Source organism: Brachyistius frenatus, unplaced genomic scaffold (assembly GCF_029030835.1).
Source record: "Brachyistius frenatus isolate BFR_SWC_R1_liver_20210118 unplaced genomic scaffold, ASM2903083v1 Contig_105, whole genome shotgun sequence".
NCBI lineage: Eukaryota > Metazoa > Chordata > Actinopteri > Embiotocidae > Brachyistius > Brachyistius frenatus.
In genome coordinates, this window is record NW_027210704.1 from 433,755 (window position 1) to 442,442 (window position 8,688).

General features: G+C 40.6%; 1 protein-coding gene across 4 annotated transcripts in view; it reads right to left on the reverse strand.

Moving 5' to 3' along the window:
* tenm3 (teneurin transmembrane protein 3) overlaps positions 1 to 6,616 on the reverse strand; it is a 340,668-nt gene extending 334,052 nt beyond the window's left edge. For 3 of the 4 annotated variants that reach the window (XM_069712016.1, XM_069712015.1, XM_069712013.1), the window contains exon 1: positions 5,820 to 6,615. The gene's annotated coding sequence lies outside the window, so the exon portion shown is untranslated. Of the gene's footprint in view, positions 1 to 5,819 lie in introns of all 4 variants that reach the window. The other variant, XM_069712012.1, reaches the window with a different exon arrangement.
* Between the last annotated feature and the right edge of the window lie 2,072 nt (positions 6,617 to 8,688).

Consider the following 8,688-nt stretch of genomic DNA (forward strand, 5'->3'; position numbering starts at 1 on the left):
AGTGACTGAATGAAAGCTTTGATACATATCTAATATAATAACTTCCAGGTGTAAACGGCTTTTTTTTTTGCTTCAGATATATTTACCCATATCAATATTTTAACTGAATTCTAACATGGTGAGCAGATTTCCAACCTGTAAAACAGGTATTTACTATCATTAACAGGGAGAAATAATGCTCATTTTCATTGTGAAAGCTTCCCAGAGTCACGAAATATTGAACAGCGTGATTCCACCACCGCAGTCTTTTGACAGCGTCTCTCCCTCCACTTGTTCGTTAATTTTGCATCCATGACTATAATTTGGTGTGTATTTTAGTTTTGCTTGGAGTTTGATTTCCAAAATAAAAATCTTGTTTTTAATAAAAACCAAACGGAGGTGGTCAGGTTACAGGAGATGACACCTGTCTGCCTCTCGACTTCCATATCGAAGCTGCATTTAATGGGGTGACTAACTGCGATTAGCTTTTAGCACACAATGTGATACGCAGTCGACAATACCAACACAATAAATATACATTTCACTGCACTCCTTTAACACCCACAAACACAGAAAATTGTGTTTTGAAATCTATTGACTTCCAGTCACCTATATGCAATAAACCAAATGCAACTGTATTATCATAACACAAATATTTAGCATCCCCCAAATGTGGCGTCAACCTGCTGGGACTTTACTGGAAGCAAAGCAGCGAGTACAACATGCCTCGGGTGACCTGGAACTGCTCAGAGGCAGCTATACACTACAAGATTGGTTAACTCGTGGTGTTTGTTGTATTTGTTGAAGAGTTGAAATCATTTGATCTTGCTTTAGATTTTATGTTTTGGTATTTTGCTACCTATATTCTTTGTTTTAATTGCGAAGAGCGTAACTTTGTTGTGAAAATGCCATGTAAATAAAGTTTTAACAATTATTATTGTTGTTGCTGTTGCACTCCGCACGGTTGGAAGTTAGCACCCGCCACCGGCCACATAACAATAACCAAAATAAAAGAAATAATGCAATTGGAACAGAGTGATTTGTAACAGCCTACAGCATACATTCAGTTTCCTCAACTGCAATTACCCCCCGTAACCCCTCCCCCCGCCCCCAACACCGAGATAAACAAAATATTGTGTAATTTACTTAATTCCTGTGAACCTGTTTCATTTCAGCTCAGAGTGAGAGTTTCATTGATAGTCGCATTATCTCTCTGCTGTATGTCTCTGTCTCTCCGTGTTTCACAAGGGCGGGGCCCGCTGCACGCACATGCACTACACACAATCACACACAGTGCTACACACACACACACACACACACACACACACGGACAAATGAGTAGAGACATGATGCAAACAACTCGACAGTAACTCATTGCCTTACTGTCAGCAGAATAAAAGTGAAGCGAAATAAATGATTTGATAAATGTGTGAATGAGCAGCGAGTGGCGGGAAGCCATTAGAAGGTCTGCTGCTGATCACGCTAACCATCCTGGCCGGGGAACGAGCAGCTCCCTTGCTGGTACAGCTGCGCACACTTCACGCCCTGTATTTTAATTACTGTACGTACTGATGGTTAGTTGCATCACATTCCATAAGGTTATTATATGTTCGTACCGTTTCTGTTCTGTAACAACAACGCATCTCTTAAAAAAAGTTAACACGCGCAGATAAAAAAAAAAATGCATTTTCAAGCAAATCCTGTCAAAATGGCAGGTGGACAAAAAAAAATTGTTTCCAACCCCTGACTCCACAAGCTACAAAATATCCAAGCTCGTGACAAGATACTGGAGCTGTTGAGACAGCCCAAGACAGAATCTATAGAGATATGATGAAAACAAGTGTTATAATCGAGCTGCAAACTACATCATGTGAAAACAATACACACAACACAAATATATTCTGCTAGGAATTCTGCAGCGAATAACAAAAACAGGAAAACTGTCTTGACCGATAGGCTGCAACAAAACACCTGGCAAAGTGCAAGATTTTGTTTCTACATTTTCTGTGAAGATGTAGGCTACACACACACACACACACACACACACACACACACACACACACACACACACACACACACACACGCTCCTCAGTTGGACAAAGGGTCCATTTACGAAGCTCCAGGTACCCTTCATCAGCTGGATCTTCAGGTCGAGCACTCCCTGGATAATGTACACATGCACAATCACACAAGGAGAGTTTGAGGGCTCTCATGGTGAGTAGACCAAGCAAGTATACATGCACACACACACACACACACACACACAGCAAGTACATGCAGAATACACCCTGACACAGCCATTTACTTCTGTTGTGTATAATAAGTACAGAACTTCAACATGCACACACACACACACACACACACACACACACACACACACACACACACACACACACACACACACACACACACACACACCGTGCAAACGCACACACACAAACACGTGCTATTATTCTTTAATATGTATGTGTGTGTGTTCAATCAATTTGTGATGGCGTGTATATCTTTATGCACGCACACACACACACACACACACACACACACACACACACACACACACACACACACACACACACACACACACACACACTAATGAAATAACAGACACATTCAATCAAAACACACTGAAACTTCCCACAAAACTTCATCGCATCAACACATTAATATACACTTCTATAGCAAATTCAGTCTCTTGGTGTCGAATCTGTCAGTTATCGCAATAACATTGTAATTTTAAATACATATTGATCCGAAAATGGGCATGCAGTTTTTCTTTTTGTATTTCGTTAAAAACTGTTTGCTCCCCACATGCAGATATACACAGTATATATATACACATATAGGTGCTCTTTGGCCAAGCCAACCCTCTCTATACATGTGGCAGTGTCGCAATAAAAAAGGGCATGTCCTCAAGACAATATTTGTTTCTGCTGTCAAAAACACCTTAAAGGCGTTTCGGACCTGATACAGTTATCCATGATAACTTTAAATGAGTAATAATGACCAATCATCGACAAGCAGCATGGAAAAATAAAACATTTAAATCACTATGTTAGAATGTACAATAAAAAAGGAAAATTGTTTATCAAATGTGGAAGGGGTCAGAAAGAGGCACTGAAAAGTGAAGAAGTGAAAGGAAATGCCTCGATTGTGATAACCTTCATTTAAATGTGTTTGAGAACTGCTGGGAGGCTCGAACATAAAGTAGTTTAAAGTAGAGAGTGAATTCACTGTTTTCTCAGTCAACCATTAGAAACTAAACTAAAGATGAACCATAACAATGATTCAACTATGCAACTATGTGGATTTTACTACTACTTCCATTAAAAAGGAAAAAACTAAGCAATAGAAATAGAGAAATTCAAGTTTCAAAATAGGAACGCATTTTTAATCTAAACATTTTTTCCTCATCAAAAAATTAACTGAACATAAAAAAAATTGGCCAGAGAAAAGCTCGCAAACATCTGAGACTTAACAAAGAGCTGAAATTTTCCTTTCAAGAACTGCTGACCAAAATAATTTCAGCAAGGTTAGACCCAATACTGAGATACCCACAGTGCTCACAATTCATTTTACCTTCCTCTGTAGCCTGTTTGTTATAACGAGTGACGGCTCTACATAGAACAAATTCCTCCCCTTGACTCTACAGTGTGCCCAAAAGATAGATGCATGACATAGTGGTGGAATCATACATAAATCCACACATAACTAAAGTTTTGGACTCAGTTTTGAATTAACAGTATGCAGTCTCAGGTCAAGGTATCACTTTAAAAAAAAAAAGCCCAATCTTTAATGTAATGCAGTTTGCAGTCAATTTCTGCGTAAATCCACAAGAGCACCGACACAAACTGCAGAATATGAAATGATGAACTACACAGTCAACTAAACAGTTCAAACTTCTTCCCCAATCGATACCCTATTATCAATGACACTCAGTGCCGATCAGAAATGATCAAGACAAAGATGAAGATATCCAGTTATACATTTAAAAACAGATATGACCTTGTAGATGGAGTAACTTTACTCAAGGTCACAGTCAATACCCCTTCCACCTTCACAGCACCAACACGTGTTGTACAAGAACTCGCCACTGGACAGGAATATTGCAATTTTTGTCAAAAAAAAAATACAATTCATGTAATATTTTCAACGTAACTTGAATATGGTATCTACTTATTGAAAAGCGTAGTGATTGGAGGAGACGAGGATATTGTTGGCACCTGTCGTAACGTGCAGTAAAGGAGACCAAGGACATGCGCTCTCTATTTTAAAGCCCTCAGGGAAGAGAGGAAGGCAAGGCGAAATGTTAATTCACTGCAATACGAGGTCAGACCAGCGTGTGAGGAGCTGCACAGGAAAAAAAATACAAGAGCGTGTACAATCATTGCAAAAAAAACTACACAACATTTTACAGGAGCGCAATTAAAGACAGGACTGCTGTGGCTTCACTGGTCTAGCAGCACAGCCAGCAAACATCATGTATCTAACACCTTCACTCTCTCTCACACACACACACACACACACACACACACACACACACACACACACACACACACACACACACACACACACACACACACACACACACACACACACACACACACCTTCCCTGTGCTGCAAAAGTCTCTTAATGTTTGTTCCTCAAAATTGACCACTTGAATAAATGCAGGCACACCTCTTTCCCTCTGGTCTTATTTGTAGTGACATATCAGGGCAGGTAGCAGTTCCAGCTATAATAATCTGATATTGTATATGCCAGAGTTTTTTTTTTTTTTTTTTTTTAAGTAACCTGTGTGCAGGAACACTCAGGAAAACAGTTCACAATTCACATGTGATTGTCCCAAATACAGCTCTAAATTGTATTTATCAAATCTCCAACAAATATCTTCCCAAACAGCAATCTGAACTAGACTGGAATTGGGTTAAATAAACCGTTGTAAATATGTCCGATGTGCATGTGAAAACATTTGAAAAAGCCCTCAACTCCCACATGCAAATAGCATATTTATTTTTACAGTTGTATCAGTTTGATATGTTTTTTTCTGGTCGAAGTAATTCAATGACTCCGCTGGAGTTTTCTCTGTCTCTCTCTTTATTTTGTTCAGCCCACTCCGACGCACAGTCCCTCTCCACTTATCTGGCCTTTAAATTTACCTCCACATAAAAAATAATATGAAATTATTCTATTTTGTTTGTCTTCCTTTTGAATTAATTATTGAGTATCCGTCTCGACATTTTGCGACGACATTTTCACAATGAAACACGTTAAGGTCTGTACAACCAAAACCCGAAATTTAACTGCCTCAGAGCGCCATGTTCTACATTCACAAACCTGCAAATTGTATTTACTCTCGCTTAACAAGAACCGTTATGTGCTTAGTAAATTAAAATTGTTTACATTTTCTTATTTTTCAGTACACAAGTTACCATTCGGCATTAAAGTATCTTCAAAGCACAGGGCATATTTAAATCAAATCAACTTTTTAGAAGAGATCCTGCTGGCTTGTCCATCAATCTCATTGTACACGAAAGTGGGAATATTAAGCGAACCAATACGAAAAGTTACGATCCTGTTAAATTCGTATCGTTTGCTTTTATTATTGGTGCTGAATGAAGAGCGGCGAAGGGTTTATGAATGCCGTTAAAACAAGCCTTTAATGTGGTAGCCTACGTGCCGTCATGCCAAGCCGAAACGACCTGCCATTTTTAACGGGGAGAATGGCATCTGTCGTGGACACGGATGCTCGTCGGAAACACTTTACTACGGGGTAGTTCAAATAAACATGGTGTGCTCTTTTTTTCCCTCCTTCTGAAATGTGGAGTATTTGTCAGGGTCCTACCTGCTCGTCCTGGGGGTGGGGGACGTGGGGATCCTCTTCTCCCGAGTTTGCGACCACAGCCGCAACCGCTTGTTTTTTTCGACTTTCTCCCACAAAAAAGAAAAACTTCTTCCACTTGCTCAGCTTGTCGATGTTAATGCTGAAAGTGACAAAAAAACAGAACTAGGAAAAGCGCGTTCACAAAAACATGTGCCGCACCATCCTTTTTACTACTTTACTCCCGTTTCTAAACCATTTATTCTTCGTGGGCAAAATTTACAAAGAAGAAAAAAAAAGTGTTGGGCTATATCTGTAGGAGGTTGTAGGCTAATTGTAAATTGTGGGTTGTGTAAGATAAACCAAAAACACGCTGTGCAAGGAGCGACCCTGACAGGGTCGTGGATTCTGTGTCAAAGCAGCTTTAGCGCGCAACGCACGTGAAGAAACGAAGTGTCGGTTATGAAAGCAGAATGAGACGGCCGGCTCTCCCGTCTCTACGGCGATTAAACTAAACCGGAGTTCATTAAAGCTGGATGTTTTTTTCCTCCAAAATGTCCTTTTCTTTTCCGAAATAAATCACCCAGGTGGCCGAACACCTTTTCCACCTTTGCTCCCTGCTCTTTGCTCGCGCTGTCCCGGCCGCCCAGCGCACGCAACAGCCACAGTAAAGACAGTCTCGGCTGCACGGGCAAAGACACCGAGTGAGGAGAGAGAGAGCGCGAGCTCCGGTGAAACGGAGAAACAAGACTGTCCTCTGTTGCTGCTGCTGCCCTCCGCAAGTGTGAGCCGGCGCGAGCTCATCTCCTCCCGGTAAAAGATGATGATACGCCAAGCGAGGCAGAAACTGAATGCTGGGGATCCCCTGCTGCGTCCAATCCTGACGTCTCTACCAGTGTGCCTGAGTCCGCGCGAGCGAGTGTGTGTGTGTGTGTGTGTGTGTGTGTGTGTGTGTGTGTGTGTGTGTGTGTGTGTGTGTGTGTGTGTGTGTGTGTGTGTGTGTGTGTGTGTGTGTAGATGAATGATCGGTACGGAGGGCTGTTGTGGGGTGGTGGGGGGGTCAGCCGTGACTTTGAACTGTACGCCCCGGCTGTGACAGGTGACGGAGGAGGGGTAAGAGCAGCACGAGTACATAGTAAGATGCTCAGTTAATGAGGTGATGCTTTGGCACGCTTGCAGTCTGACAGTCTATACACACACATGCCCAAAAAAAACATAAGACTCAAAAAAACGGATCCAGTCTACAAGGGCGAGGCTGCCATGCACATGTAGGCCTCATCAGAGTGAATGCAGTCGAACAGACATCATGTATCTAAATATGGACAAGGACTGCAGAAGATGGATTCATGGAACTCTAACGGGAGAGAGTAGCACTGCAGGAACGCACAACATCCAGAGACCGAAGTCCTGCAGCTGTTTGTGGGGCAAGTCAACAACTTTGAATGGGACTCTGAGAACTACAGTATAATCTATGCGTATTTATTTTTTCTATAATTTTTTTTTTTAAAGTCCCTGTGTGCACCATAACAATTTTATTCCATCTGAGCTAACTCTCAAAGCTGAACAGGTGTTTCTTTAAATAATTTTACACGTGATTCATGCGGTTTGGGAATAACCGCATTGAGAATTCATCAGCTCATAGCAACACCTTGGAAGTGATCAGAAAATATGATAATGATGCTGTTCAGATATTAGGACTGCAGTTTCCAGTATATTATATTATATGCATCATTATAAGAGCTACACATCAAACTGTAACTGATACAGACTGCTTTAGGAGTAATAAGAAACACAACAATTGTCCTCCACATCTGCAAGTGGGCATTATATTTATATTGTTTTATATTTTTAAACTACAATGAACAGTGTACAACAATATGTTTAATCTTACAGTGATTTAGCGATTAATGTCAGTATCAGCTGAAGCAGTCAAACTCTTTGGAGTTACTCATCTGTCTAACTAACGTTGGCTGTGTCAGTGCGGCAGGGTTTCTGTTTTTACCAGAGAAAGGGAACAGTTCCACACAGCCCCTCGGTAGAAAAGAGAAAACATTTTTTGAACAGAAATATCATTCTGTGAGTCGTGTTTTAAACAACTGCTTAGAAAATGCTTTTGACTGCTCAGTGAGGGGAAAACTGTACATGATATTTCTTGAGTAATAAGCCAACATGGAGTGTCTCAGTTGAACTTTGTTGTGTGGACTCGGGGACTAAAGCTTCAGGGAACAGCAAACGGTGTGTGAAATCTATGATGCCTTCGGCTGTTCCTTTTTGTGCCGTTATGTTGTTCTGACTGGTTTGTGGGCCGTAAATGAAGGCAGGTGCAAACAAGGTGTTGACAGGAAGCAATGGGAGAGCAAACAGCGAGCGTGTGAAGAGGACGAAAATATCAGAGATATGAGAGATGGACAAGCGTTTAGATGAGTTACAACTGTAAAAAACAAGTGCGAAGTGCAAACCAAAACCAAAACCAGAGCAGCGTTACAGGCATCATGGAGGTGAGGTCAGTAGATAAATAGTTTCAGAGCACTGCAGGATAATTACTCGGACAAAATATAATACATTTATATCTTTAAAAAAAAAAGAAAAAAAAAAGTAGCCTATCATGTTACTAGCTATTACAAATAGTGAAAATATAATATTTGTACCAAAGCTTAAATAAAGAAAATAAATGTAATCATTTTTCCACCATAATAATGTGAAACTGCGACTTTAACATTTTTTTCCACATTTTTCCATTTCTTACATTTTGTGTCAGTACGGAGCACGGACATTTTTTTTTTTAGAACAATTTTTTCCGTTACCTCATAATAAGGTGCATTTCCCCCTGACACCCGGAGAAAGGCTATTACGATACAGTATTATGTGTTACAGTTGTGACCACAGTGAAAAG